The 10,516-nt window shown below is 63.1% G+C and overlaps 1 non-coding gene across 1 annotated transcript; it reads left to right on the plus strand.

The window, feature by feature from the left end:
* Window positions 1–6,404: 6,404 nt before the first annotated feature.
* LOC131864788 (5S ribosomal RNA) lies at window positions 6,405–6,523 on the plus strand. The gene has a single exon (XR_009363551.1). It is a non-coding gene; the product is annotated as a 5S ribosomal RNA (ribosomal RNA).
* The last annotated feature ends 3,993 nt before the right edge of the window (window positions 6,524–10,516 follow it).

Genomic DNA, 10,516 nt, shown 5'->3' on the forward strand with positions numbered 1-10,516 from the left:
CCGGGCTCCGACTTCGTGCACGCCATGGTGCCCACCGCGGCGAAGGTGCACGCGAGGTGCGCACCCGGGGCAAACCGGGCTCCGACTTCGTGCACGCCGCACCTTGGAGCACACTTCGGAGCGCTCCTTGGTGCGCACCATGGTGCCCACCAGGGCGCGCAACCCCGCCGAAGGTGCACGCGAGGTGCGCACCCGGGGCAAACCGGGCTCCGACTTCGTGCACGCCGCACCTTGGAGCACACTTCGGAGCGCTCCTTGGTGCGCACCATGGTGCCCACCAGGGCGCGCAACCCCGCCGAAGGTGCACGCGAGGTGCGCACCCGGGGCAAACCGGGCTCCGACTTCGTGCACGCCATGGTGCGCACCGCGGCGAAGGTGCGCACCCGGGGCAAACCGGGCTCCGACTTCGTGCACGCCGCACCTTGGAGCACACTTCGGAGCGCTCCTTGGTGCGCACCAGGGCGCGCAACCCAGCCGAGGTGCCCACCCCGGCGAAGGTGCACGCGAGGTGCGTACCCGGGGCAAACCGGGCTCCGACTTCGTGCACGCCGCACCTTGGAGCACACTTCGGAGCGCTCCTTGGTGCGCACCATGGTGCCCACCAGGCCGCGCAACCCAGCCAAGGTGTGCGCACCAAGGTGCACGCGAGGTGCGCACCCGGGGCAAACCGGGGTCCAACTTCGTGCACGCCGCACCTTGGAGCACACATCGGGGCGCTCCCGGGTTCGCACCGGCGTTGCGCACCGTGGTGGGCACCTCGGAGCACACCAAGGTGGGCAGCGAGGTGCGCACCTTTGATGCGATGCCTTCACTAATTTCCATAAAAGGCAAAAAAAAAACGAGATTTTAAAATTTCCGTTTTGAAAGATAGTGAGAAAAAGGGAATGCTGGTGCCATCTTGAGCCCGCCCTGGTGCGCAGCCCAGCCAAGGTGTGCGCACCAAGGTGCCCACCCTGGCGAAGGTGCGCGCCCGGGCAATTAATCCAACTTCCAACTTCGCGCGCGCCAGGGTGGGAGCGCACCCAACAACCGGGCCTGGGAAGAGCCAATGCGAGAAACCCCACCAAACGCTCTGACAAAAAAAGAGGGGGCGCTCCAGTAACCCCGCTTCGGAGCGCACCCTGGGCAAACCCAGCCAAGGTGCCCACCCCGGCCAAGGTGCAGGCGAGGTGCGCACCCGGGGCAAACCGGGCTCCGACAACGTGCACGCCGCACCTTGGAGCACACTTCGTAGCGCTCCCGGGTGCGCACCTCAGAGCACACCAAGGTGGGCAGCGAGGTGCGCACCTTTGATGCGCTGCCTTCACTAATTTCCAGAAAAGGCAAAAAAAAAAGGAGATTTTAAAATTTCCGTTTTGAAAGATAGTGAAAAAAACGGAACGCGCGTGCCATCTTGAGCCCGCCCTGGTGCGCAGCCCAGGTAAGGTGCCCACCCTGGCAAAGGTGCGCACCCGGGCAATTAACCCTACTTCCGACTTCGTGCGCGCCAGGGTGGCAACCGGGCCTCGGAAGAGCCAATGCGAGAAACCCCACCAAACGCTCCGACAAAAAAAGAGGCGGCGCTCCAATAACCCCGCTTCGGAGCGCAGCCGGGGCAAACCCAGCCAAGGTGCCCACCCCGACGAAGGTGCACGCGAGGTGCGCACCCGGGGCAAACCGGGCTCCGACAACGTGCACGCAGCACCTTGGAGCACACTTCGAAGCACTCCCGGGTGCCCACCGGCGTTGCGCACCGTGGTGGGCAGCGAGGTGCGCACCTTTGATGCGCTGCCTTCACTAATTTCCAGAAAAAGGCAAAAAAAAATGAGATTTTAAAATTTCCGTTTTGAAAGATAGTGAAAAAAAAGGAACGCGGGTGCCATCTTGAGCCCGCCCTGGTGCGCAGCCCAGGCAAGGCATGCGCACCAAGGTGCCCACCCGAGGTGCACACCCGGGGCAAACCGGGCTCCGACTTCGTGCAGGCCGCACCTTGGAGCACACTTCGGAGCGCTCCTTGGTGCGCACCATGGTGCCCACCAGGGCGCGCAACCCAGCCAAGGTCTGCACACCAAGGTGCCCACCCCGGCGAAGGTGCACGCGAGGTGCGCACCCGGGGCAAACCGGGCTCCGACTTCGTGCACGCCATGGTGCCCACCGCGGCGAAGGTGCACGCGAGGTGCGCACCCGGGGCAAACCGGGCTCCGACTTCGTGCACGCCGCACCTTGGAGCACACTTCGGAGCGCTCCTTGGTGCGCACCATGGTGCCCACCAGGGCGCGCAACCCAGCCAAGGTGTGCGCACCAAGGTGCACGCGAGGTGCGCACCCGGGGCAAACCGGGGTCCGACTTCGTGCACGCCGCACCTTGGAGCACACATCGGAGCGCTCCCAGGTTCGCACCAGCGTTGCGCACCTTTGATGCGCTGCCTTCACTAATTTCAAGAAAAGGCAAAAAAAAACGAGATTTTAAAATTTCCGTTCTGAAAGATAGTGAAAAAAACGGAACGCGGGTGCCATCTTGAGCCCTTCCTGGTGCGCAGCCCAGGCAAGTTGTGCGCACCAAGGTGCCCACCCTGGCGGAGGTGCGCGCCCGGGGCAATCCGGGCTCCGACTTCGTGCACTGCATGGTGCCCACCAAGGCGCGCAACCCAGCCAAGGTGCCCACCGCAGCGAAGGTGCACGCGAGGTGCGCACCCGAGGTGCACACCCGGGGCAAACCGGGCTCCGACTTCGTGCACGCCGCACCTTGGAGCACACTTCAGAGCGCTCCTTGGTGCGCACCAGGGCGCGCAACCCAGCCGAGGTGCCCACCCCGGCGAAGGTGCACGCGAGGTGCGCACCCGGGGCAAACCGGGCTCCGACTTCGTGCACGCCATGGTGCCCACCGCGGCGAAGGTGCGCACCCGGGGCAAACCGGGCTCCGACTTCGTGCACGCCGCACCTTGGAGCACACTTCGGAGCGCTCCTTGGTGCGCACCATGGTGCCCACCAGGCCGCGCAACCCAGCCAAGGTGTGCGCACCAAGGTGCACGCGAGGTGCGCACCCGGGGCAAACCGGGGTCCGACTTCGTGCACGCCGCACCTTGGAGCACACATCGGGGCGCTCCCGGGTTCGCACCGGCGTTGCGCACCGTGGTGGGCACCTCGGAGCACACCAAGGTGGGCAGCGAGGTGCGCACCTTTGATGCGATGCCTTCACTAATTTCCATAAAAGGCAAAAAAAAAACGAGATTTTAAAATTTCCGTTTTGAAAGATAGTGAGAAAAAGGGAATGCTGGTGCCATCTTGAGCCCGCCCTGGTGCGCAGCCCAGCCAAGGTTTGCGCACCAAGGTGCCCACCCTGGCGAAGGTGCGCGCCCGGGCAATTAACCCAACTTCCAACTTCGCGCGCGCCAGGGTGGGAGCGCACCCAACAACCGGGCCTGGGAAGAGCCAATGCGAGAAACCCCACCAAACTCTCTGACAAAAAAAGAGGGGGCGCTCCAGTAACCCCGCTTCGGAGCGCACCCTGGGCAAACCCAGCCAAGGTGCCCACCCCGGCCAAGGTGCAGGCGAGGTGCGCACCCGGGGCAAACCGGGCTCCGACAACGTGCACGCCGCACCTTGGAGCACACTTCGTAGCGCTCCCGGGTGCGCACCTCAGAGCACACCAAGGTGGGCAGCGAGGTGCGCACCTTTGATGCGCTGCCTTCACTAATTTCCAGAAAAGGCAAAAAAAAAAGGAGATTTTAAAATTTCCGTTTTGAAAGATAGTGAAAAAAACGGAACGCGCGTGCCATCTTGAGCCCGCCCTGGTGCGCAGCCCAGGTAAGGTGCCACCCTGGCAAAGGTGCGCACCCGGGCAATTAACCCTACTTCCGACTTCGTGCGCGCCAGGGTGGCAACCGGGCCTCGGAAGAGCCAATGCGAGAAACCCCACCAAACGCTCCGACAAAAAAAGAGGCGGCGCTCCAATAACCCCGCTTCGGAGCGCAGCCGGGGCAAACCAAGCCAAGGTGCCCACCCCGACGAAGGTGCACGCGAGGTGCGCACCCGGGGCAAACCGGGCTCCGACAACGTGCACGCAGCACCTTGGAGCACACTTCGAAGCACTCCCGGGTGCCCACCGGCGTTGCGCACCGTGGTGGGCAGCGAGGTGCGCACCTTTGATGCGCTGCCTTCACTAATTTCCAGAAAAAGGCAAAAAAAAATGAGATTTTAAAATTTCCGTTTTGAAAGATAGTGAAAAAAAAGGAACGCGGGTGCCATCTTGAGCCCGCCCTGGTGCGCAGCCCAGGCAAGGCATGCGCACCAAGGTGCCCACCCGAGGTGCACACCCGGGGCAAACCGGGCTCCGACTTCGTGCAGGCCGCACCTTGGAGCACACTTCGGAGCGCTCCTTGGTGCGCACCATGGTGCCCACCAGGGCGCACCCGAGGCAAACCGGGCTCCGACTTCGTGCACGCCGCACCTTGGAGCACACATCGGAGCGCTCCCAGGTTCGCACCAGCGTTGCGCACCTTTGATGCGCTGCCTTCACTAATTTCCAGAAAAGGCAAAAAAAAACGATATTTTAAAATTTCCGTTCTGAAAGATAGTGAAAAAAACGGAACGCGGGTGCCATCTTGAGCCCTTCCTGATGCGCAGCCCAGGCAAGTTGTGCGCACCAAGGTGCCCACCCTGGCGGAGGTGCGCGCCCGGGGCAAACCGGGCTCCGACTTCGTGCACTGCATGGTGCCCACCAAGGCGCGCAACCCAGCCAAGGTGCCCACCGCAGCGAAGGTGCACGCGAGGTGCGCACCCGAGGTGCACACCCGGGGCAAACCGGGCTCCGACTTCGTGCACGCCGCACCTTGGAGCACACTTCAGAGCGCTCCTTGGTACGCACCAGGGCGCGCAACCCAGCCAAGGTGCTCACCCCGGCGAAGGTGCACGCGAGGTGCGCACCCGGGGCAAACCGGGCTCGGACTTCGTGCACGCCGCACCTTGGAGCACACATCGGAGCGCTCCCGGGTTCGCACCAGCATTGCGCACCTTTGATGCGCTGCCTTCACTAATTTCCAGAAAAGGCAAAAAAAAGAAAAAAATGAGATTTTAAAATTTCCGTTTTGAAAGATAGTGAAAAAAACGGAACGCGGGTGCCATCTTGAGCCCGCCCTGGTGTGCAGCCCAGGCAAGTTGTGCGCACCAAGGCACCCACCCTGGCCAAGGTGGGTCACGGGGTGGGTCCTAGGGTGGGTAACGGGGTGGGTACTAAGGTGCGTGCCAAGGTGGGTCATAGGGTGGGTGCCAAGGTGGGCACCAGGGTGGGTGTGCACCAACCCTAGCCAGGGTAGGTCACGGGGTGGTTGTCGGGGTGGGCGTCAAGGAGCCAAGGTGGGTGGCAAGTAGCCAAGTTGCGTGCCAAGGTGGGTGTCGGGGTGGGTGCCAAGGATCCAAGGTGGGTGCCAAGGAACCAAGGTGGGTGTCTGGGTGGGTGCCGAGGTGGGAGCCAGGGTGGGTCCCAAGGTGAGTGCAAAGGTGGGTGCCAGGGTCAAGGTGAGTGCCAATGTGGGTTCCAAGGTGCCAGGGTCAGGGTGAGTGCCAATGTGGGTTCAAAGGTGCTAAGTTGGGTGCGAGGTTGGGTGCGAGGGTGGGTGGGTGCCAAGGTGTGCTAGGTGGAAGCCCGGGTGGGTCGGCATCCCATGGGTGTCGAGTTGGGTGCCTGATGGGTGCTTCTTGTCAAGTTTTAGTCGTCGGGACTCATTTCGAGCCTTAGAGGTCGTTTCTTGTCCGGTTGCCCTGTCTTCGACCTGGGAACCCAATTTTGGTCCTCGGGTCCCATTTTTTTTTGTCTCGCATCCCACTTTTGGCCTGTGGCCTTTTCGGGGTCGATTCTCGTTTTGGGCATCAGAGCATGTTTCTTCTCCTAAAACCCAATATTTGTTTATTAAGTCTCGGAACACATTTTTGTTCTCGTGGACCCATCATGGGTCTTGGAACGCATTTGTGGTCCTTGGGTCCCATTTTGCATCCCGAAACTTGTGTTTTGGTGCTTGATCCCTATTTTGGGTGCCCACCTTGCACCAAGTGCGCACCCGGGGCAAACCGAGCGCCTTGGTGCACCGGGGCAAGATCGAGCGTGCACCCGAGGCGCCCCGAACATGCACCAAGGTGCACTCGGCCCACATGTGAGCGCAGGTCGTTGCGCCCGAGGTGGTGTGTGGGCACCGCGTTGCAGACGGGACACTGCACGCACACGACGCCCCCTACAGGTGCACGCACGTAGGCCGGGCCGGGTGCACACCCGACGCCCTAGCAAGGTGCGCGCACCCGGGCAGGGCTCACACTTGGCGAACGGGGCGCACTTCGCGAGGGAGGGTGTGCACCTCGACGGGGGTGGGTGGCCGGGGTGGATTCGCACGTGGGTCGCGGTTTGCTAAGTACACACTGCGACAAGCTCATAACGGGTGCGATCATACCAGCGTTAGTGCACCGGATCCCATCAGAACTCCGCAGTTAAGCGCGCTTGGGCCGGAGTAGTACTGGGATGGGTGACCTCCCGGGAAGTCCCGGTGTTGCACCCTTTTTTAGTTTTTCGCCGGGCATCGCAATGCTATTTGAATAAACCTTTTGCCCGTTTGCGTTCTCGTCGGGGCCGGGCCGGGCCGGGGTGCGCTGCCCGCACTACCGCGCGCGCGGGGGGCGACACCGAGCGCGCACCCGAGGCGCCCCGAGCACACAGGCCACGGTGCAACCCGGGCGTTGTGCGCGCACCCCGGTGCGCCCGAGGTGCTGCGCGCGCACCCAGGTGAAATCGGTGTGCACCTCGGCCAGTGCGCGCTCGGTCGAGTCGCGCACGTTGGCCAAGGTGCACGGTGATGTTTCTTACTCTAAGGTTCCGCACCAGACGCCCGGGACAGGTGAGCGAAGCTGGGCGGGGCCGGGTGCGCGGCCGGGGCAGGTGCACGCAGCTGGAGAGAGCTTTGGAGCACACTTCGGAGCGCACCAATGATGCGCTCCATTCAAAAGTTTCCTGAAAAGGCAAAAAAAGTTGAGATTATAGAATTTCCCACTTGAGAGATTGTAAAAAAAAAAAATTTAAAATGAAGGAAACGCGGGTGCCAAGGTGTGCGCAGCCCAGCCAAGGTGTGCGCACCAAGGCGCCCACCCTGGCGAAGGTGCACGCAAGGTGCGCACCCGAGGCAAACCGGACAATTAACCCAACTTTCGACTTCGCGCGCACCTTGGAGCGCACTTCGGAGCGCTCCTTGGTGCGCACCAATCTTGGGCACCTCGGAGTGCACCATGGCGCCCACCAAGGTGCGCACCCGGGGCAAACCGAGCTCCGACTTCGTGCGCACCTTGGAGCGCACGAAAGGTGCGCACCATGGCGCCCACCAAGGTGCGCAGCCCAGCCAAGGCGTGCGCATCAAGGTGCGCACCCTGGCGAAGGTGCGCACCCGGGGCAAACCGAGCTCCGACTTCGTGCGCACCTTGGAGCGCACAAAAGGTGCGCAACCCAGCCAAGGTGTGCGCACCCCGGTCAAACCGAGCTCCGAATCGTGCGCACCAGAGGTGCACGCCATCGTGCGCACCTTGGAGCACACTTCGGAGCCCTCCTTGGTGCGCGCCGATGTTGCGCACCTCGGAGCGCACCCGGGGAAAACAATGCAATTAACCCGACTTTCGACTTCGTGGGCACCTCGGAGCGCTCTCGGGTTCGCACCTCGGAGCACACCGAGGTGCGCACCTTTGATGCGCTGCCTTCACCAATTTCCAGAAAAGGCAAGAAAACATTGAGAAGGTGTGCGCACCGAGGTGCCCACCCTGGCGAAGGTGCACGCGAGGTGCGCACCCGGGGCAAACCGGGCTCCGACTTCGTGCACGCCGCACCTTGGAGCACACTTCGGAGCGCTCCTTGGTGCGCACCAGGGCGCGCAACCCAGCCGAGGTGCCCACCCCGGCGAAGGTGCACGCGAGGTGCGCACCCGGGGCAAACCGGGCTCCGACTTCGTGCACGCCATGGTGCCCACCGCGGCGAAGGTGCACGCGAGGTGCGCACCCGGGGCAAACCGGGCTCCGACTTCGTGCACGCCGCACCTTGGAGCACACTTCGGAGCGCTCCTTGGTGCGCACCATGGTGCCCACCAGGGCGCGCAACCCCGCCGAAGGTGCACGCGAGGTGCGCACCCGGGGCAAACCGGGCTCCGACTTCGTGCACGCCGCACCTTGGAGCACACTTCGGAGCGCTCCTTGGTGCGCACCATGGTGCCCACCAGGGCGCGCAACCCCGCCGAAGGTGCACGCGAGGTGCGCACCCGGGGCAAACCGGGCTCCGACTTCGTGCACGCCGCACCTTGGAGCACACTTCGGAGCGCTCCTTGGTGCGCACCAGGGCGCGCAACCCAGCCGAGGTGCCCACCCCGGCGAAGGTGCGTACCCGGGGCAAACCGGGCTCCGACTTCGTGCACGCCGCACCTTGGAGCACACTTCGGAGCGCTCCTTGGTGCGCACCATGGTGCCCACCAGGCCGCGCAACCCAGCCAAGGTGTGCGCACCAAGGTGCACGCGAGGTGCGCACCCGGGGCAAACCGGGGTCCGACTTCGTGCACGCCGCACCTTGGAGCACACATCGGGGCGCTCCCGGGTTCGCACCGGCGTTGCGCACCGTGGTGGGCACCTCGGAGCACACCAAGGTGGGCAGCGAGGTGCGCACCTTTGATGCGATGCCTTCACTAATTTCCATAAAAGGCAAAAAAAAAACGAGATTTTAAAATTTCCGTTTTGAAAGATAGTGAGAAAAAGGGAATGCTGGTGCCATCTTGAGCCCGCCCTGGTGCGCAGCCCAGCCAAGGTGTGCGCACCAAGGTGCCCACCCTGGCGAAGGTGCGCGCCCGGGCAATTAACCCAACTTCCAACTTCGCGCGCGCCAGGGTGGGAGCGCACCCAACAACCGGGCCTGGGAAGAGCCAATGCGAGAAACCCCACCAAACGCTCTGACAAAAAAAGAGGGGGCGCTCCAGTAACCCCGCTTCGGAGCGCACCCTGGGCAAACCCAGCCAAGGTGCCCACCCCGGCCAAGGTGCAGGCGAGGTGCGCACCCGGGGCAAACCGGGCTCCGACAACGTGCACGCCGCACCTTGGAGCACACTTCGTAGCGCTCCCGGGTGCGCACCTCAGAGCACACCAAGGTGGGCAGCGAGGTGCGCACCTTTGATGCGCTGCCTTCACTAATTTCCAGAAAAGGCAAAAAAAAAAGGAGATTTTAAAATTTCCGTTTTGAAAGATAGTGAAAAAAACGGAACGCGCGTGCCATCTTGAGCCCGCCCTGGTGCGCAGCCCAGGTAAGGTGCCCACCCTGGCAAAGGTGCGCACCCGGGCAATTAACCCTACTTCCGACTTCGTGCGCGCCAGGGTGGCAACCGGGCCTCGGAAGAGCCAATGCGAGAAACCCCACCAAACGCTCCGACAAAAAAAGAGGCGGCGCTCCAATAACCCCGCTTCGGAGCGCAGCCGGGGCAAACCCAGCCAAGGTGCCCACCCCGACGAAGGTGCACGCGAGGTGCGCACCCGGGGCAAACCGGGCTCCGACAACGTGCACGCAGCACCTTGGAGCACACTTCGAAGCACTCCCGGGTGCCCACCGGCGTTGCGCACCGTGGTGGGCAGCGAGGTGCGCACCTTTGATGCGCTGCCTTCACTAATTTCCAGAAAAAGGCAAAAAAAAATGAGATTTTAAAATTTCCGTTTTGAAAGATAGTGAAAAAAAAGGAACGCGGGTGCCATCTTGAGCCCGCCCTGGTGCGCAGCCCAGGCAAGGCATGCGCACCAAGGTGCCCACCCGAGGTGCACACCCGGGGCAAACCGGGCTCCGACTTCGTGCAGGCCGCACCTTGGAGCACACTTCGGAGCGCTCCTTGGTGCGCACCATGGTGCCCACCAGGGCGCGCAACCCAGCCAAGGTCTGCACACCAAGGTGCCCACCCCGGCGAAGGTGCACGCGAGGTGCGCACCCGGGGCAAACCGGGCTCCGACTTCGTGCACGCCATGGTGCCCACCGCGGCGAAGGTGCACGCGAGGTGCGCACCCGGGGCAAACCGGGCTCCGACTTCGTGCACGCCGCACCTTGGAGCACACTTCGGAGCGCTCCTTGGTGCGCACCATGGTGCCCACCAGGGCGCGCAACCCAGCCAAGGTGTGCGCACCAAGGTGCACGCGAGGTGCGCACCCGGGGCAAACCGGGGTCCGACTTCGTGCACGCCGCACCTTGGAGCACACATCGGAGCGCTCCCAGGTTCGCACCAGCGTTGCGCACCTTTGATGCGCTGCCTTCACTAATTTCCAGAAAAGGCAAAAAAAAACGAGATTTTAAAATTTCCGTTCTGAAAGATAGTGAAAAAAACGGAACGCGGGTGCCATCTTGAGCCCTTCCTGGTGCGCAGCCCAGGCAAGTTGTGCGCACCAAGGTGCCCACCCTGGCGGAGGTGCGCGCCCGGGGCAATCCGGGCTCCGACTTCGTGCACTGCATGGTGCCCACCAAGGCGCGCAACCCAGCCAAGGTGCCCACCGCAGCGAAG

Source organism: Cryptomeria japonica, unplaced genomic scaffold (assembly GCF_030272615.1).
Source record: "Cryptomeria japonica unplaced genomic scaffold, Sugi_1.0 HiC_scaffold_91, whole genome shotgun sequence".
Taxonomy (NCBI): Eukaryota; Viridiplantae; Streptophyta; class Pinopsida; order Cupressales; family Cupressaceae; genus Cryptomeria; species Cryptomeria japonica.